The following is a 21,383-nucleotide window of genomic DNA, read 5'->3' as shown; positions in this document are numbered from 1 at the left end:
TTTATTTACTTTTAGATAATTTAAAAGGGTCATTTGTGGCTTGTGGCTACCATATTAGTACAGTCAGAGGGATGTAATTTCTAAATTTCCTTCTGTCTTGCCATCTTCTTAGAAACATCAGCTCATGTCCTCTACACAGGGTATCATATCTTCCTGGTTAAAAACTTGCTTTGAGAAAAATTCCTGGAGGTCCCCCCCCCCCCCCCCGCACGGTATTTTGGGGAGATGGAGCTGAACACCAGCATCACTATTTCTTTTCTTTTACAAAGAACGTAAGCTGACATTCCCCTCCGTGGGCACCCATTCCTCTCCCACCACCTATCACATTGGTGAGGGCATTGAAACCAGCTTTTAGTTTTATTGGAGACAATAAGCTGTTAGCAACAAAGTGCCTATTTATACCTACTCCGTGGCGAGTTGTGTTGATTTATGTGTTGTTAACGACAACTAGACATCATACCACTCGTTAAAGAATTAATACTGTGGATGGGGGAATAAAGTATTTCCCAAAGTATGTTCCAAGCAACCTCAGATGGATGATGTGCGCTCTACGAAGGCACGGTGGCCACATTCATTTTGGGAAGTCTGTGTTTGGTCTTACTCTTGCAGGTATGCAATCTATTTTAATAGGTCTCATCTTTAATTGTGTAATAGCCAGTTCTTTTAGCTACAAAAGCAAGTTTACTTGGGAACAGCCAGAGGAATTGCCATTTCGGCTATATAAAAATGGCAGATTGTAGGCAAATCCAGAGAACAAAGAAGGGGAATTTGCTTTTATAAGGAAATAGGGTGAAGGATGTTGAGAAAGGGCTATAAAAACCACAGAGTCCATTGGAGGAGATTAGGAGCCCAGTGTATGGAGGCTTCTCATTGGTGGAGTTGCCCCAGTCTCTGATTGGCTGGGCTGTCAGGCCAAGAGCCGTCTTCCTCTTCCTGCTGGATCGCAGAACAGGTGACAGCTCCCTGTGGGAGATGCAGGTACTGTCTCGTCCTGCGTGGAGTCATTGGCTGTGCATGGCAGGGACACGGGACCTCCACCTTCGGGCCTGTCTTGACTCCAGTTTTACCGGAAGTTTCATTAATTCTACACACGGTGAAGTTTTCAAAATATTCAGCTGTAAAGAAATCGACTTCACTTTGTTCAACGCAACTTTTCTCTGATGTATTTGGCCACAGACTTCTTTTTGCCCCCGTGATACCCACTAACATTGATTTGAACTGGTGTCCCTGTTTTGTTGGTGAATGTAGCACTTTGAGTGGTGCTACATTAAGAGTGATGGGTAAGGATACAGGGGAAGGATGAATATTGCTCCCAAGGATAAAGGCCAACTTCACGGAGAAGCCTGCTGCTGCTCCCATTCCTTTAACTTACTTTGTTTTTCTTCAGGGCATTCATCACTGAATGATATAATACATGTTTAGTTTTCCTAAATTCTCTGGTCCTCCATCCCGCCCCCCACCCCCCCACCCCTCCACCCCTGCCAAATCTAAGCTCCAGGAGAGAGGGAACAGTGTACTAATATCTTTTCCTCACCGCTGTGGCTGCAGCACCTAGATCATCAATGCATGACTTCTGACTGAATTTGGTAAAGAAAACATTTCAACTGGGCTTTAAAGGGGAGGAAGGATTTTGAGGGGCTAGAAGTTCATTCTGGAAGGAAGGAGAAGCACAGAAGAATAAAAGCAATTAACGAGTTGTCAATAAGCTGCCTTTGTTTGAAGCCAGAGTGCTGTCTCCCAGGGGCAGGAGATAACACTGCAAGGATTCACTGAGGCCAGTACATAAATTGAGAGAGGGGTGGTGGTGGCTGGCTCGCTTTATAGGAGCCTTTTCTAAGAGGGGCAAGATATTGGAGGTACCTCACTATCTCCAGAGAGTACTCGAGTCTTTACTGGGGAAGAGGCACTGCTGAGGAAGTGAGCCACTCTATTTTCTGGCATTCTGGCCAATTTACTTGCCTACAAATAAATCCATTGATATATATGCGTGGTGATATGCATGCATGATATATACCTGGTATCTGCTTGTATACATTTTTATGAAATTGTGCATTTAAAGTGAACTTGCGCCAATGTGTCTACATGGAAGCCAGATTCATAACCTGAAACACGCACGACCAGCGGCTCTCGAAGGTTGCCATCCTTACAAACTCGTCTCAGACGTTGAGGAGATGAGTCATCCTTCTGGGAAAAGGGCATCAGCTGTCAGGCTGTGTTTCTCTTTGCTTTCTCATTTAGAATACAGATGTGCTTTAGAGACAGGGACAAAAAGCAGAATATGTTTCTTTTCATGTTGTTTGTCTTTTTTCATAATTAAAAGCAATGGTTTGTTCCTCAAATAGATGCTGGGCTGCTAACTAGGCTAATTTGTACAGCCTCATGGGAAATGAGATGTTCATGATTTTGACAATGTGAGTCTTCTTCTGACCTTGTGTAGGGATTAAAATGTACATCCTGTTCGCTTTAGGTAAGAACGTACTGCCCATAGCATCTTCCTCAACCTTGACAGCCGGGGCTAGTTTTTCCTCCCTGACCCTCAGCCAAAGTCACCTGAGTTTTATGCTCCTTAGTGCCCCGCCCCCTTCCCCTCGACCTCTCGCCCCACCCCCACCCCCGCAGCCAACTGAAGGATGAGGCCAGTAGCAACACATGGGCATCAACAGCAACCACTTATGTCTGAAGGCCTCTGTGTGAGGCGTTGTAGGAAAGTGCGTTCAGTGCTTTACATGGATGGGCTTGATTAATTCTGTAACCACCTTCTGATGTACAGATGCTTTTCTTTTTCTTTTTGCTATGAGTGTACGGAGACAGAGAGCTGATAAGCAATTGAGCATCTCAGGGCAGGTAGAGATGGGCTAGGATTTGAATATAAACCATTTCATCCTGATGTCCATATACACTCTATGGCATTTTGCTCCTTATTGAACACAGTTTTTAGACTTTTTAGGTCTATTTTTGTGTCCATTTGATTGCTACTTAATACATACATGTGCTTGGTCACTTAATCGTGTCCGACTCTTTTGCAGCCACAATGCACTGTAGCCTGCCGGGCTCCTCTGTCCATGGGATTCTCCAGGCAAGAATACTGGAGGGGGTTGCCATGCCCTTCTCCATAACATACACATACGTGTGCATATATATGAGTGTATACATTCCCTTAGATGTCCTTTATTGGTGATGTATACTCTGCCTATTAAAAAGTGGTCTAATGATTTGCTTGATATTAAAACTAAGGACAGTTGGAGAACACGAATTTTACAAATGGGATGGGGAGGAGATTGTACCAGAAGTCGAGGGCAAGGTGGCAAGATGTTCATGCCATGCAGGATCCTATTTCTCCGATCACGGATCCAACCCAGACCCCTTGTTTTGGGATCGTGGAGTCTTAACCACTGGACCACCAGGCAAGTCCCATATCATGATTTCTTATACAGATGTCTAAGCACAGCATCTGTGTGCTGAGGGCTGAACTTAGGAATCAGTGTCTCATTCAGTTCTGTATCTTGATATCCTTTGGCTCAAGACCTTTTAGACTTCAGCTGCTCAGCAAGTGCTGCCTGAACGAATGAACTTGCAGGTGTCCGTGTCATCTGTGTGCTCATGCTACGCTTCCGTCAAAGGAGGGATGTACGCACACGGGTCCTGGGGTGGAAGGAGCTCGGAGCATTGGAGGGCCCAAAGGAAGACCAGGGTGCTGCAGGCATGGAGGGGGAGGGCAGAGAGTTGATACACTCAGAGAGATGAGCCAGACCAGATCTTACAGGGCTTTTTCTACCCTATTAAGGAATGGGGAATTCAAGCCTCCATTTCAAATGAAGCATTTTGAGTGTACTAACAGTCCTCTGAAGATTCTCTCCTGAAACTGCCTCCGAGCTGCCATAATTTTGAAAACTGTGTTTATGTGGCAGCTGTTGCCACGAGCTTTGTGTTTTGTGATTACTCGTCTGGCTAACAGCTGTCAGTTCCTTCTCGAACTCTGTTTACCTAATTTGGTTAGGCTGGTATGCAGACGAATGGGCTTTGATATGATAAATGGTCCATGAAAGCGAGAGGAGAAGGCATACCACACTCATTTCCATTCTATCCAAGAATAAAGAAAAAGGTTACCAGCTGTGAAAAACCACCAGATTAGAAGCAGATTTCTGATTGTCAGCCTGCTGGGAGATAATCTTGTCAGCATGACCTGCAGAAGTGGTAATAATTTGCAATTATGTACCAGTCATTCTCTTAGGACACGCAAACACATTCTAAATATTTCCCTAATCTCAATGAGGCAGAGATGATGGGATATTATCATTTTGCAATTAAAAAGTCATCTTAAAAAGAACCACTTTAATAATCTTTGTCAGGCTGCACATTTGGAAAACTTCTCAAAGCAGCAGTTTGGATAGGGAAATGAGGGCGTGATCTTGTTCCCTGGACACCTAAAAGCTTGGTGCTTGCGTGTGTGCTTCTGTGCAGGTCTGTCTGTTAAATTCTGGAGCAGGGCCTTTTTAGTGCTGAATTATTAGGTGTGTTGGATGGAGCAAAAGCACTATAAGCCACGCATCCTTCAGGACTAGCCATACTTTACTGAGTCCTAAAGATCGAGAGAAATCATGGCCAACTCCTTGGTAATGTCATTCCAAGAACTTTCCACAACCTTACTCACGTGCTGCTGAGCAAAATGTTTCCTTTTTTTTTTTTCCCTTGTCGTTCTTTCAAAAACCCTTCTAGAATAGAGCCCGCAAGGTTTTTCAGTTACTAATGACAGCCAGACCTCTGTGCCAGGGATTATGGCAAGGGCTCCTGCGAGGAGCCCCCAGAAATGTAGATTCTAATCTTGGTTTTGAAAACCACTCACAGGGCATGTCTTTAGGACAGTCACTTAACTTCCTGAATTTTTTTTACCTGTATCTAAAATGTGTGTCTTCTAAGAGTGTTGAGAATACCAAACAAGGTAACATAAGTAGAAGCAGTTTGAAAATCACAAAGGGATACACATTTCCGGGGAAGGACTTTTACCATGTTATTTGGGACAGAAGCATAAATTCAGGCATTCTGACCTGTTTTCTATGCTGACCCATAAATAAGCACTGCCCCATTATCCATGTTTATTTCCCCTCAAACCGGAGGGCCACATCCATGGTCTGCATACTCCCTTCCCTTCCATTGTTCACCTGTCATGACTGCTACGGATCATCATCTCAGAATCCGTGCAAAGCTGAGTCTGTCTTGGTACAACACTCTTGACAGCCAGTTACGGTTACAACAGTTCCATTACAGTGGTCATCTGAAAGGAAATGAAACCTTCCAAGGACCCCTAGTACTTCTCTGTAGCTCTTCCAATGCCCCTGAAACTTACAAAGGGGGAGACTAGAATGACTATGAGGTTACCACCCAACAAAACATTGTTTTGCTGAAATTTAGCGTCTAGGGAGGGTCCCTGGTGGAAGACGCGGGAGAGTGTTCAGCCAACATTGTGTCTGTCTCAGCCGTGCAGCCAGGACCTGTAGGACTAGTGCTGACCAGCAGCCTTTGAACAGAAGTGACCTGGGCCAAAGCATGGAAGGGCTTCCTGGGAGCTCTTCCCTCGGTCTTACTGCTGGGAAGGCCATGAGTCCCACAGGGCTCAGCTACCAAATGGTAAAGTCTTCAGTATCTCTGGATGCTGGGGGACAGTTTGCTTGAGTTGCAAACTTTGTAAACAAGGTATAACAGACCGAGTGGCTTAAATAACAGAATCATGTGGACAAACAGTTCTGGAAGCTAGAAGTACAAGATCGAGGTGTTCCCAGAGTTGGTTCCTTCCAAGGGCTGTAAGGAAGACTCTGACCCATGCCTGGTGGTTGGCTGGCCATCTTTGGCATTCCTTGGCATGTAGAAACATCACCCCATCTCTGCTTTCATCTTCACCTGGCTCTCTTCCTATGCCATCTCTGATGCCAAACTTCCCCTTTTAATAAGGACACCAGTCACATTGGGCTAAAGGCCCACGCTGCTCTAGGCAACTGCATGTAAACTACCTGCGTGATGACCTTACTTCCAGATAAGGTCATATTCTGAGGTTAGGACGGCGATACGGACATTAGGGAGGATAGAGTGCAAACCTGAGATAGTGTTGATCCACACTGATGCGTTATATGAGTTAAACATACCCTTTTGTTTTAAGCGACTGAGATTTGAAGGTGGTTTTATCAGCATTGTCTCATTTGTCCTACTTAATGACAGAAGCTTAAATTATATGCACACAGTAAGGAATCAACTTGCCCATGGGGGTGGAGGTGGGGCGTGAAGTTTAGAGTAGCTTGTCTCTGAGATGTGAGTGCTTTGTGGGTTGGTGATGACTCTCACCTCTGCACAGTCTCACAGAACCGGAGTTACCTGACTGGCCACCTGAACCAGGTCATGCCTCAGACCATGCCTTTGCTGCTGCTGCTGCTAAGTTGCTTCAGTCGTGTCCAACTCTGTGCAACCCCATAGACGGCCTCCTACCAGGTTCCTCTGTCCCTGGGATTCTCCAGGCAAGAACACTGGAGTGGGTTGCCATTTCCTTCTCCAATGCATGAAAGTGAAAAGTGAAAGTGAAGTCGCTCAGTCGTTTCTGACTCTTGGCGACCTCATGGACTATATCCGTCCATGGGATTTTCCAGGCAAGAGTACTGGAGTGGGGTGCCATTGCCTTCTCCGGACCATGCCTTTAGACCATGCCAAAACCTGGTCCATCATGATTCACTTTTAACTTTCTGAGAAGCATCATAAAACAAAGATAGGAAGAAAAAAAAAAACTCTTTTCTTGGGACCAAAGGGTGGATAATTCATTTATTAGCACTATGGAGGCAGAGAAGTGTCTCCAGAGATCTTCCAGTTCAGATGACTCAGGTACAGATGAGGAAACTGGCATCTTGACAGGTGAAGGGGCCACTTGTCCAAGGCTGCAGGGTTAATAAGAGGCAGAGCTGGAGAAGGGGTCTTTGAGCAAGTGAGTGAGCAAATATGTTTTTAGGCTTTGAGCATTGCTGTGTTTAAATGCTTAGACACCTCCAAAGTTCACATGTTGAAATCTTACCCAATGTGTTGGTGTCAGGAGGTATGGAAGTATGCTAAGCTATATACAGTTGTATATCCTGCTTAAAAAAAAAATCACTGAACTTTGTATAGCATGAACTTTTTCCAGATCTTTTTTTCCCCCCAAAATACAATTTTAATAGTTGAATACAACTTGCATTCTGATGGATTGAAATTTGAGTAGGTTCTTGTTTTATCAGTGGAGGCTGAGAATATGATGTCATTAAAGCCATTCTTTCTCAAAGGATGATGATGCTGGGGACGACACTGATGCTAATTACAACCTCTAAAAAGTGCCTTTTCATCTCTGTCTGCCAACGAGTAGGATTCTTTCTCTTCCGTTCAGTAGGGTAAATAGCTGCTGACTTTTCCTGTATTTAATATGGAATATGAGCTGCAGTTTACACTCTGATGTATTTTCCTTTTGAATCAAGTGCCGCCTCGTTACATGATCAGTGGGAGCAGCATAAAGCAGGATTTTCGAGCATGGAATATAGGGGTTTGAACCCCAGCTCCATTCTTTGTATGCTGTGTGACTTGGGGCTACTTTCTTACCCTCTCTGGTCCTTACTTTCCTCATCTGTAAAATGTGAATAATCCAGTGATTTTCCCATAGGGTTGTTTTGTGAATTAAATGTAATGATAGACATAAAATTTTAGTGAGATCTAAACAAATAGTAAGACTTTAATCAGTGATGGATATTCTCCTTCTTATCATCAGCTCCACAATTTATTTTGATATTTTCTCTCCTGAACATGAAAACCTGTCAAAAAACAAAAGATCTCCTATGACATATATATTGTTTAATCTTCACTGGGCATTGTGTCCCATACTTAGATGCAGTTGCTTAATACATGTTTATTGATTATTTCATAAGTTTTTTTTTTGCCATCTCTATAAATAGACGGTAAATATTTTTCCTCTGAAGGCTATGTCCCAGGCATTGCTACAAGAAACACAGCCACTGTTTACATGGTCGTGGTGCAGTCACACTCGATTATTTTACTAATTTATTTCTCAAACATAGCAGCTAGTGTACATTTCACATTGTCCTGTGCACCCATCCATCTGAACTGAATGCTGCCCAGTTGCCCCCCACACCCACCCCAATCAGGAAGCCCAGAGTCTAACGTCTCTTTTGTCCTATTGTATGCTCAGCATTTGGCTAACTCTTCTATTTTTAGCACAGAGCAATTTCAAATGACTTTACCTGCCTGATTGCTTTTGTTGATGTTGACTGGTGAATCTCCAGTTGGAGCAGCAGTGTTTTTCTGGTCTTTGCAATTTCAGTAATATCCGAATGAGAAGGAAATTTAATTTTGTAGGGGAACTCTGTACTGAAATATACAAATCATCCATTTCAGGTATGTCTGGTAAAGTAAGTCTGTTAGCCTGAGAGGACTTTCTCATCAGTTCTTCCTTCTTCTTGTTGAAATCAAGGGAAATGGGTGCTCCTGCATCTCTAAGAAGCATGCAGCCATCCAGCTATCAGTGATGAGACTGGCAAAGTCTGGTGCTGAGGCCTGGCCGTGCCCTTGTTGCTGAACCCAAGTTCATGTCCCCGAGGGACAATAGTTAAGTTAGTTAAGTGTTAGTTGCTCAGTCGTGTCTGACTGTTTGTGACCTCAGGAATTGTAACCCAGCAGGCTCCTCTGTTCATGGAATTCTCCAAGCAAGAATGCTGGAATGGGTAACCATTCCCTTCTCCAGGGGCTCTTCCCAACCCAGGGATCAAACCCAGATATCCTGCGTTGCAAGCAGATTCTTTACTGTCTGAGCCACCAGGGAAGCCCCAATGGACAATGAGGCCACACAAATAGAAATGTTGAATTCTGGAGCAGAGAAAGGTTTATTTATTTCAGGGCCATACAAGTTGAACAGGGTGGCACCTGCTCAAAAGACCAGATGTGCCCAGGGAAGAAGCTTTGATAGAAGCGACATTTGGGGAGAGGGCTGCAGGTGTGTGACCCTCCTCTGATTGGTTGGTGGTAAGATAACAGGATGGCCTTCCAGGAATCTCCACCGTCAGCCTTCTGATTCCAGCCATTCTGGGCTTGTGCTCAGCCTTCAGTTACCATCCTCTCCCTGTGTGTGTGTGGGGGTTGGGGGGTGGGGGGGGACTTTGTTCCTATAGAAGAACTCAGAAATCTGTAACAGACTTTTAAGCACAGCCCTCCCCCCACCAGCATGACCAGGCCCCACAGCCACACTCTTTTTTCTTTCTGTATTCCCTCACTCCCCTAATTAGTAGCTGTTTGGATCTGCCCTTTGGAATTCAGGGAAGGTCTAGGAGGCTGAAGCAAGCAATGGGGCACTCAGAAAGGTCTTCATTCTTGGGCGGGCTCTGCAGGGTCCTCCTCGGTTTCACCCTTCCCATTTCTTACCCTTCTCCTCACTTCCACCTTTTTACTTGTTCTCTTCTTTCTATTATTTCTTTCCTTCTATCAAAAATGGAGGCATTCTCCACGGTCCAATTCAAGATTCACACTTTTTGACAGAAAAAAGAGGTAGCTGCCTCAGGGCTCATGACAACTCCTGATTGCAGTTATTGCTAATTATCTTAACCATGAAATTAACATCTCTATTTTCTAATTAGCCTAACTAATGAAGTTGTGATTTCCTTGATTTAGCCAGGATTTCTGTCTGTGTGAAGTAGTAATCCCCTGCTTTTTTTTTTTTTTCATAGCCCTGTACTGTTCTGAAATTTCGTTATAGATTTTTACATTTATTTGTTGTCTGTCTAACCCACTTGAGTATCAGCACTATGGGAGAAGGGCTTATATTGAATTTACTGCTGTATCTCCAGCACCTGAAAAGCTTGTGGTATGTAGTTGATACTCAATAAACCCTTGTCGACTGAACGAATGAATATATTGGGTTGGCCAAAAAGTTCATTTGGATTCTTCAGTAAGATGTTGTGGAAAACCCAGAAGAACTTTTTGGCCAACCCAATATTTGCAAGAATGACTAGTGCACAGTAGGGGACAACAGAGGACGAGATGGTTGGGTGGCGTCACCCACTCAATGGACGTGCATCCGAGCAAGCTCTGGGAGTCGGTGATGGACAGGGAAGCCTGGTGCACTGCAGTCCATGGGATCACAAAGAGTTGGACACGACTGAGCGACTTTCACTTTAAAAATTTGCAACAACTGACTAGCGTACAAGATAAAAAAAAGGCACTCAGCCCCTGGTGTCTCTCTTGCTTAAGAAAACTGTGGCAGGGGCAATAAAAACAAATCCAGAGGTGCTATACCTTCCTCATCCTTTACTTCTCACAGCAAGTCAAGTCCTATGTTCAAAACACAACCTGTCCCTGACCATCTCCATCTCCACGGCTGCTGCCCAGACCTGATCCACTGTTATTTCCCCACGTGGGGGGATGGCCCAGTGCCCCTACCTTCTTCCATTTCAACCTGTCCTCTGTGTAGCAGCAAAACGGGTCTTCTTAACTTTGAATTGCATCTTGGCAGTCTACTTAAAATCCTGCAAACCCAGAACTCTCAGCAGATAATCCAAACTGGTGTCAAGGCCTTCGAGGCCCAGCATGACCGGCCCTTCCTTTGTTGGTCGGTGTCACCTCGTGCCTCTCTCTTTAAAGCCATCAACATTGCATCTCTGGGTGCCTTTCTCTTTTAGTCATATATTCCTCTGACACTCTTCTTCGGCTGCCCTCTTCCACTTTTAAGAACCTTGAGATTACACTGGGCACACTTGTATAATCCAGGCTAGTCTCGCTATTTTATTTTTTTGAGCTAAATACTTTTTGTAAGGAAAATTATAGTTGATTTACAATGCAGTGTTAATTTCAGACATACAGCAAAGTGATTCAGTAATACACACATGCACACACACACATATATATTTCTGTTCTTTTTAATATTCTTTTCCCTTACAGGTCATCACAACATATTAAATATAGTTCCCTCTGCTATACAGTAGGTTCTTGTTGCTTTTCTATTTTATGTATAGTAATGTGTGTATGTTGATGCCAATAATCTCACTATTTTAAAGTCAGCAGATTAGTACTTTTAATTCCATCTGTCACCTTAATTCCCCTTGCCAAGTAATTTAACACATTCATAGGTTCTGGGGATTAGGAGATGAATGGTTTGGGGGACCGTTATTCGGCCTTAAATAAATAAATGGCCAACTGGCTTAGAAATTCTTTCTGGGTAAATGACTGCATTTAAATTTCTCTTGTTGCTTCGCATGCCTACCCAAGCCAGGCCAACATTCAGGCTCAGTAATGACTGTGATGGGAACTTTCTGACTGCCAGAGAAATGCAGCAGGCTCAGACAGTCCTTTTAATTATCAGCCTTAGACAAGGACCCAGAGACCGTCCAGGTACTAGGTGAGTTTTCTCAAGATATAATTAAATATCTAATATTCTTTGGAAGGTATGAGATTTATAGTTGGTGCCCCTGGAACTGGCACGGTCTCTTGCAGAGTGACAAATGTGGGCATTATAAACGTCTGTACCTAAGGTGATTCCAGCCAAGGTGATTAATTTCTGGGAGATTAATACAGGGAAGCCGAAGGCCATGTTTTGCAATCAAGTAGATTTCTCTTGCCTCAGCCTGTATTGAATTCCAGCCTTGGAGTGGAAAAAAATTATGGAGATAGATATTTCATGAGTCCCATATACACAGCGGCACCTTCACCTCGGAGGTGAAGGAGTGAAATGTAGTGGTATGGTTTTGGGGGAAAGCTGCTGATGCCCAGCCTCCTATAACGTCACATACTTTTCTCAAGGACAACACAGCAAAGACGTTCGGTGGTGGGATGGATTTTTCTTGGAGGAGACCTGGAGCTGAGCTGTCATAGCTAGGCTATTTTTAGTGGTGATGCTTTAAAAACTTAAGGAGCCTGTCTCCCCTCGCCAGGCTCCAGCACAGGGTTGCTATGCAACAGGCCCATCGTCCTGGTGGCTCTCCCACTCTTTTCTCCCAGATATTCAGTGGACTGGACCTTGGCAGAAACTGAACAAGAGGGTGGAGCCTGAAAGGAAGAGCAGCAGCTTTGGAATCTCTCAGACCAGAATCCTGCCTTGGGCAGATATCTGTATCTCCCTGAGCCTCAGTTTCACCATGTGTAAAATGCAGATTCTGTTAGTATCTAACTCATAAGATTATTGCAAGGATCAAATGTGATTCTATATGTGAACCACTTAAAACAGGATGGTTCTATTACGAAGCCCAAGCTCATACTGATCACCATGCAGCAGGCCAATAAAAAATAGAGAGATGAGATGCTAGGGCGAGGAATAGCAACTTTATTCAGAAAGCTGGCAGACCGAGAAGATGATGGACTACTGTCCCAAAGAACCATCCTCTCCAGCTTAGGATTCAGGATTCTTTTATTCTAAAAGGGAAAGGGGTGTGGCTGGTTGTTGTAAACTTCTTAGCGCCAGAATCCTTTGGTCTTGCAGCTGTTCATGTGGTCTAGTCACAATGTTTCTGTAAACCTCCAACAAGACAAATGATATTCTGTTTTGCAACTTTTAATCTCTATATGAATGAAAATTGTGATACCTTTAAAGGTCAAGCCTGGCAGTCAGAGCCTTGAGAATGGGCTGCTATGTATATTTCAGATTTGTCCCTCTCTGTTACAGTTTCATAAAATAGCAGTCTGTTATAAGTTGCACAAAATGAGTTGATAAAGTCATGTGGGTAAAATCGAGGAAATCCTTTTGATTAAAACTTTAGTGCCCCTTCTGCCTCTTCTGTTTATTAGAATCTATCATAAGATGGTTTTCTATAAACCCAAAAATAAAACAACAGTGAGCATATGATGAGTACAAGTGTTCGTAATTACAGACACTGTTTCATTGATTTTTACAAAGAACCCTATGACTTCATAGCTTTGCTGCCTGGGCATCGTAGAGAAGCCTGAGTCATTCTGAAAGTAAGGTCCTGCTGCCTCTCTCTGTGGGCTTCCCCGATTGCTCAAGGGGTAAGAATCCACCTGCAATGCAGGAGACACAGGAGACGTGTGTCCTGTAGGAGGAAATAGCAACCCACTCCAATATTCTTGCCTGGAAAATCCCATAGAGGAGCCTGGCGGGCTGCTGTCCATGGGGTCACAAAGAATTGGACATGATTGAGCATGAACATGCCACCCCTTCACACACACGTCTCTATGTGTGTTTTAGGGCCACTGGGACAGAGTAAGCCATGGACCACTAATTTCTCATTAAGGCTCTCAGCTCTTTAATACTCATCTAGAGAATGAGAGACAATGAGCCTTGCATGTCTGTGCATAGTTGCTCAGTTGTGTCTGACTCTTTGTGACCCCATGGACTGTAGCCCACCAAGCTCCTCTGCCCATGGGGATTCTCCAGACAAGAATAATGGAGTGGATTGCCATGCATGTCTGCCCACCAATGAAAATAAGCTCCTTCATCTGTAAAGCTCTTCACAGTTTGTAGGGTACTTTCATGCAGATGATAACACCGATTGCTTGCTATGTGCCTGCAGAGTCCTGTTTGCCTTTTAAGTGTTGTAATAGTTAAATAACACTAACCGTGTGTGTATGAGGGGGCAGGGAAGAGGGACAGTTCTCAAATAAATGCAAGGGTTTGGGTTTATGGAAATGCTACTGCAAATGATGGTAAAAGATCCCAGTGCTAGTACTGATTTTGCCAAAAACACTGTGGTCTTCAGGGAAACTACTTATTCTACCTGGTTTGGCCTGACCCCTCTAAACCACATTTCCCCAGCCCCCATCCCATCCTGAGGACCCTATTTTTAAAGTGACCTTATGCCCTGAGTTTTCTGGAGCAATCCTCATTTTAGTATCCTATCTAGATTTCCAGCTATGTAGCCAAATCTGCACCCCAACTTTTGGTTTTGAAAATATGGTCCTTGTGATTCTGCCCCAGCAAGAACACATAAATGGTTGGTTTGCTTAATTGATACTCTGTGTGTCTCAGTGGTACTTCCCTGATAGCTCAGTTGGTAAAGAATCCACCTGCAATGCAGGAGACCCTGGTTCAATTCCTGGGTCAGGAAGATCCACTGGAGAAGGGATAAGCTACCCACTCCAGTATTCTTGGGCTTCCCTTGTGGCTCAGCTGGTGAAGAATCTGCCCGCAATGGGGGAGACCTGGGTTCTATCCCTGGGTTGGGAAGATCCCCTGGAGAAGGCAAAGGCTACCCACTCCAGTATTCTGGCCTAGGGAATTCCATGAACTGTGTGGTCCATGGGGTCATAAAGAGTTGGACACAACTGAGTGACTTTCACTGTGTATCAGTGGTTCTTAAGTTTTGGGAGTGGGGAGTCATGGAACTTTGGGAATTTGGTGAAAGCTATTTTCCTGTGGTCATATATGCATGTGAGAGTTGGACTATGAAGAAAGCTGAGTGCCAAAGAATTCATGCTTTTGAACTGTGGTGTTGGAGAAGACTCTTGAGAGTCCCTTGGACTGCAAGGAGATCCAACCAGTCCATTCTAAAGGAGATCAGCCCTGGGATTTCTTTGGAAGGAATGATGCTGAAGCTGAAACTCCAGTACTTTGGCCACCTCATGCAAAGCGTTGACTCATTGGAAAAGACTCTGATGCTGGGAGGGATTGGGGGCAGGAGGAGAAGGTGACGACAGAGGATGAGATGGCTGGATGGCATCACTGACTCGATGGACGTGAGTCTCAGTGAACTCCAGGAGTTGGTGATGGACAGGGAGGCCTGGCGTGCTGCGATTCATGGAGTCGCAAAGAGTCGGACATGACTGAGCAACTGAACTGAACTGAACTGAACTGATGGATCATCATCTTAGAAAAATGCACAAGGGCATAGATATGGAAAAATTTGCATTTTTCTTTAGAACATTTGAGACACCCTCTCAAGCCCATCCAGTGCAGGACTTAATTGGATCCTGGACTCCAGATTAAGAATTCTTGCTGTAGATGGCGGATGCTGATATAAAGCTAGAGAGATGAACCATCTTTCTCTATACAACTTATCAATATGCCACCCACCATCTTAGCAATTTTATTTCTGCCCCAGCTGCAGAGCATAGGTGATTTTTCACCCATGGAGGCAGAGTAGAGATGGATGGGCTTGTATGTGTTCTGAACATAAGCAGTGTTTCATTTTGTCTAGTCATACTTTCCCAATTAATATGGTCAGATCCTTTTCTCCACGGACATCAATTTGCTTGTATGTGAGTTACTCTTAAATAGAGAGAGAGAGAAAGATGAATAAATGGCTTTTCTAACAGCAGAACACATGTTTTCAAGTTTCTAAAACTAGGAAGAGACCTTGAGGTCTTTTTATCTGAGACGTGAAAATTCTGTCTACCTTATTCAATGAATGAAATAAGCCTGTTGCATCATTTCAGTAAGCTCACACCCAGTTTGCATATGACACACTTAGAAATAGCCTTGAGTTCGCAGAACATGTTCTTTTTGCCACTTTTATTTAATCAAGTGGCTTTCATAGTCTACCTGCCCTTGTACATAGATATATATTTTTTTATTTTTTTTCTATCACTAGTTAGAAAACGAAATGGTTCTCCACTATAAGAGAATGACGGAGTCATGTGAGTATAAATAACAGATCTCAAGGACCAGTATGGGGCGTGTGGTTGCTCGGGCCCCATCTTAACTGGGTAGAAGCTGCACAGCTGTAACAGCTGTGTCCACGAGGAATGCAGATGTATGTGACCGAACCTTCTGATAGTAGAAGCTGGGAGCTGGGAATTTGCTTGGACATCTGTTGACTTTAAAATTCTTGACCATGTTGGTTTCTGCATTTGTTTGTTTTTGTTTATTTTATACTGTGCAACCCAAAGAAAACACATCTGCAAACCAAGTCCTGCCAGTTCGCTGCTAGTCTGTGATTTTTAATCTAGTCCAGTACCTCATTTCACAGGTCACAGTGCTAAGGAGAAAATGACATCTGTGTTTACTCAATGAACAGAAATGTTAAGGGATTGAAACCAAGTCTCCTGACTTTCCATTTATATCAATTCCTGTTCCACCATGCTGTTCCATGAATTTCATTCTCTGTAGCCATTTTGACTTTGTTGAGCGTGTGAAAAAAAATGTTGCCTGCTGTATCGGTAAACAAGGGATGTTGCAGCCGTCAACCAATCACATTCCAGCCACGCTGACAGTGAGCCCTGAGGGAACTCACGGTAGAAACAGGATGCCCGCCATCAAGTCATCAACCACTGCAACCACCGCTGACCGTGCGCCCTGAGGACGCTGAGGATGGAAAGACACCGGATCCTGGCCCCAACAGGCGCACTGAAATCAATGAGCCCAGACTTTTGCATCTTCCCAAACACAGAGAAGCACGAAACTCATTAACTTGAGATACCTGACTTTCTGTAATTAACAGCAATCTTTTGAATTCTGACTACCAGGTTTTTTTGCAAAATCTCTGATATAGCCTGGCTACACCCTTACCTTTTTAGAGCAGTCCCTCAGAGTTATCTGAGAAGCTATGTCTAGGGCTCAAGTCCTTAGTTTTGTCTCCCAAATAAAACACAATTCTCAACTTTTAGGTTGTGCTATATATATTTTTTCAGTTGACAAGGGCAAAGAGCATCCATAAATTTAAGCTATATGAGTGGAACTCTGAATCCTGAAGACATTCTTCAACCAAGGGCCAAAGGTTCGAGAGTCTCTTAGATGATATTCAAGTACACAGCAAGCACATTATTTCTGGCAACAAGAACAGGCAGTAAGAATCCTTCACACAACTTTCTTCTGTGCTCCAACACAGCATGCTCTCCCTGCAGATAATTTGCCTTAAAACATACTGTATTTAGAGACTCATTAAGCCATAAATCAATTACTCTCCAGAGCACCCAATATTAAATTTATTCAAATCAAATCGTTTTGGTGGTCTGAAACCAGAGGCTCTTGCAAGGCTGCAGGATTGTATTATAGCAGAAAACGTATAAAATAGCTCTTTAGCCTGATAAAAATCATTGAAAATGGGTAAGGGTTTGTCAGTATTTCGATTTAGGGCTTTAACGTGGTCTGGGGAATCGATAGAGCGTGACCTTCTTTGATAACATTTGGAGCAACAATGCATTGATTTTTCATATCCTGCGTGATGACTGGCTAGACATTCAGTCCTGGAGGGAATAAACAATAAAGATGAAAATTATAAAGAATATTCGTTTCAAATGTCAGAATGGGCAAGAAGTCATGCAAGAATTAAGGTAAAGGGGAAAAGGCCATAAGCCACTGTTTTCAGGAGATGGTTATGACAGGACTACAGAAACGAGTGGAACAGTCTTCTCTGTTGAAACAGTTTAATTGTGAAGATGCTTGGTTCGTGATCAGAAAAAGCCTTGATTGTAAGATCTTTGGGCCCATGCCAGTCTTTTTCACCTGTGTCATCCAGTCATTCAACATAGGACCTGGTGCTTAGTAAGTGCTTGATACGTATTCAAAGCCTTTTATTTTTAATTTATTAAGTGCCTGCTCTCTTTCTTTGGGGGGGAGGGGTTTCTTCCAACTGCCAGAAAAAAATCAGAGTTGAAAGTACCTCAAGTACCACTGATGCAGGCAAGCACCGATCAAAAACATAATGTATTCTTAAAAGTGTGAAGATCAAGAAAAAATATACACACATTTATTCCTGTGACTCCTAGGCTTTTTGCTCTGCTGTTCTGCTGAAGCCTCTTTGTGGACTCCGTAGCTTTCCTGGAGCTATTTTCATTCATAAACAACAGTCTAACTGTGCCTTGTGGGGAGGTGGAGGCTGGGGTCTCCTATGCCACCATCTTGATCCGAACCACCCTGTGTTGAATGTGCCATCTGTTTTCTGTCGCGACGCTAACAGATAAACCATGATCACACTAGGAAATCTGCTCAGAGAAGGATGCTGTTAGAACTGGGGGAAATATCTATTTAATAACCTTAAAACTTAGGGAAAAAAAGAGAAATCAGGATAGCAGTTTTAAAGTGATGTCTCTGCGGACTCATCATGGATGGTGTGGAGTGGGGATCCAGAGTTCAGGGGATGACTGCCATCACCCAAGTGAGAAATCACGGGAGGGAAACTGGGACTAGGGGGCTGGTGCTGAGAGAGATGGAGAGACATGTGTGGGCTCAAAGATACTTAGCAGGTAGAATCTACAGTGTGTGTGTTGGAGAGAATTGTGGAGGGAGAAGAAGAAGAAATTGCCAATGAGGTTTACTGGCTTTCTGGGTTGTCCATTTGATTGGACAGTGTTATTGTTTACTAAGATAGAGGACCATGGAGGAGGGTATATGGAAGGGCAAGGGCCATATGTTCAATTTTGGATACACTGAGTGTTTAGTATCTGACAAACCTAGACAGCATATTAAAAAGCAGAGACATTACTTTACCAACAAAGGTCTGCATAGTCAAAGCTATGGTTTTTCCAGTAGTCATGTATGGATGTGAGAATTGGACCATAAAGAAAGCTGAGCACTGAAGAATTAATGCTTTTGAACTGTGGTGTTGGAGAAGACTCTTGAGAGTCCCTTGGACTGCAAGGAGATCCAACCAGTCCATCCTAAAGGAGATCAGTCCCGAGTGTTCATTGGAAGGACTTATGCTGAAACTGAAGCTCCAATATTTTGGCCACCTGATGCAAAGAACTGATTCATTGGAAAAGACCCTGATGCTTCAAAAGATTGAAGGCAGGAGGAGAAGGGATGACAGAGGATGAGATGGTTGGATGGCATTACTGACTCAATGGACATGAGTTTAAGTAAAGTCAGGGAGCTGGTGATGGACAGGGAGGCCTGGTGTGCTGCAGTCCATGGGATCTCAAAGAGTTGGACACAACTGAGTGACTGAACTGAACTGAACTGAATGGGGATGTCAAGTGGTATACCCCAATGCAGGAAAGTTATAAAAGTCAAAGAAGAGGTCAGGGCTAAGAATATCAATCCTGGTATACTCAGTCTGCAGATTGAACTCACACCTGTGCGCATGGGTCAGTTCTCCTACCAAAAGGTTACAAAGTGATACAAAGTGTTAGTTGCTCAGTCCTGTCTGGCTCTTTGCCACCCCATGGACTGGTAGCATGCCAGGCTTCTCTGTCCATGGGATTCTCCAGGCAAGAATACTTGAGTGGGTTGCCATTCCCTTCTCCAGGGGATCTTCCCGACCCAGGGATTGAACCCATGTCTCCTGCATTGCAGGCGAATTCTTTAGCATCTGAGCCACCAGTGAAGCACAAAGTGGTACAGAGCAGAGTTTCTCGTTCTCAGAACCATTGGCTGTCCTGTGCTGGGTAATCCTCTGCTGTGCGGCTGGCCTGTGCGCTGTGGGATGTTTAGGAGCATCCGTAACTTCTTGGCTGGCACACACTACATGCCAGTAGCACTCTCTCTGCCAGTTGTGACCGCCGGTATGTCTCCAGTTGTTCTCTCCTGTCCCCTGGGTGGGGGGCAAAATTGCTCCTGGTTGAGAACCACAGGTGTGGGGTAAGGGTGGTGAGCTGAGGTTGTGGTACCTGACTTGGCTCTGTCTAGGATGAGCCCAGGGTTGGAGAAATGTGTGGAATAGAGGCAAGTGCAGGAGGTGGTACATTTGCTTTATTATTATTATTATTTTTTTTGTACATTTGCTTTAATGCAAGAGCTCGAGAAAATCGTGTAGAGGAGAGTCTGGCTCATATTAAGTATTTGTTGTTATTTTTTTTTTTTTTTGGTGTTACTGAGAAGTGGATAGGATCTGGAAGTGAGCCTTGAAAAACTCCAGCAGGAGGAAGAGCCAACAGTGAAGACAGAGCTAATGAATGAGTAGCTGGAAGGTAGGTGGAGAGATGAGGTGACAGGATGTCACAGGAGTGAGGAGAGGATGGGGTGTCAGAGGAGGGGGGCTCGGTGGGCTTCTCACCCCATCTGCAAAGTCTGAGCTCCTGCATGCCCATCGTCACCTTTCCCCCACACTTAGGCCTGGGAGAAATCAACTCTGTATATTGTATTGCGACAAAGTACTCTGGAATGTCTTTGTTAAATTGATTGGAGTTTAGGGTCTAGGAGTCTAGATCTCATGCTCTTAAATGATGCTCAGAATGTACTTATGACATTTTGGTAAAGAGTTTTTTCTTGGTCTCAGGCTGATATTCATTAAAAAAAATTTTTTTTTCTAATTTATTTATTTTTGGCTGTGCTGGGTCTTCACTGCTGCACGGGCTTTACTCTAGTTGTGGAGCGCGGGCTTCTCGCTGCAGCAGCGTCTCCTGTTGTGGAGCGTGAACTCTGGGGCCTGTGGGCTTCAGTAGTTGCAGATCCTGGGCTTAAAGCACAGGCTTAGCAGTTGTGCATGGACTTAGCTGCTCCAAGGCACATGGGATCTTCCCAGATCAGAGATCCAACCCATGTCTCTTTCTTGGGCAGACTGATTCTTTGCCACTCAGCCACCAGGGAATTTAATATTGTAAAGAAACATACGTTTCAACTGAAATTTTGAGCTTGATGTTGATAGCCTACGGTGAACAATGTCGGATTTGTGATCTCCAAAGAAGATTTAGCTTTGGGACCAGGGACTAGGCTAGATCACTCAAGAGCTTTAGTGTAGCAGAGTTTTATTAAAGTGAAAAAGGGACAGAGAAAACTTCTGACACAGACATCAGAAGGGGGACAGGGTGCCCCCCTCACTGGTCTTAGCGATGGGGCTGTCTACTATTTCAGTTGGTTACTACAATAAATCAAAAGAATGTCTCAAGGTTGTAAAGGTCTTACCAGACCCACTCCCACAATATACATTTTAAGATAACAGGATTAGTCAGAAGGTTCTCAAGAGGGAGAAACATGTCCTCAAGCAGGATACATTGTTATATAATCCTTCAAAAAAAAAAAAGTGAAGTCACTCGGTCATGTCCGATTCTTTGTGACCCATGGACTGTAGCCCACCAGGCTTCTCCGTCTATGGGATTTTCCAGGCAAGAGTAGTGGAGTGGGTTGCCATTTCCTTCTCCAGGGAATCTTCCCGACCCAGGGATCGAACCCATTGCAGGCAGACACTTTACCTCTGAGCCACCAGTTCAGTTCAGTTCAGTCGCTCAGTCATGTCCGACTCTTTGTGACCCCATGAATCGCAGCACGCCAGGCCTCCCTGTCTACCACCAACTCCCAGAGTTCACCCAAACTCATGTACATCGAGTCGGTGATGTCATCCAGGCATCTCATCCTCTGTCATCCCCTTCTCCTCCTGCCCCCAATCTCTCCCAGCATCAGGCTCTTTTCCAATGAGTCAACTCTTCGCATGAGGTGGCCAAAGTATTGGAGTTTCAGTTTCAGCATCAGTCCTTCCAGAACACCCAGGACTGATCTTTAGAATGGACTGATTGGATCTCCTTGCAGTCCAAGGAACTCTCAAGAGTCTTCTCCAACA

At 44.1% G+C, this 21,383-nt stretch overlaps 2 long non-coding RNA genes across 2 annotated transcripts in view; both read left to right on the top strand.

Annotated features, from left to right (window-relative positions):
- LOC123330213 overlaps nucleotides 1-21,383 on the top strand; it is a 103,308-nt gene continuing 81,925 nt past the window's right edge. Inside the window, exon 1 of the long non-coding RNA XR_006545943.2 lies at nucleotides 1-1,093. This is a non-coding gene — a long non-coding RNA (uncharacterized LOC123330213). The remainder of the gene's footprint in view (nucleotides 1,094-21,383) is intronic.
- The window catches only part of LOC123330214, a 51,057-nt gene continuing 49,388 nt past the window's right edge, over nucleotides 19,715-21,383 (top strand). The window contains exon 1 of the long non-coding RNA XR_006545944.1: nucleotides 19,715-19,797. This is a non-coding gene — a long non-coding RNA (uncharacterized LOC123330214). The remainder of the gene's footprint in view (nucleotides 19,798-21,383) is intronic.

Source organism: Bubalus bubalis, chromosome 18, assembly GCF_019923935.1.
Source record: "Bubalus bubalis isolate 160015118507 breed Murrah chromosome 18, NDDB_SH_1, whole genome shotgun sequence".
NCBI lineage: Eukaryota > Metazoa > Chordata > Mammalia > Artiodactyla > Bovidae > Bubalus > Bubalus bubalis.
Note: the sequence above shows the minus strand (reverse complement) of the source record. Positions and strands in the feature narration are given on the sequence as shown.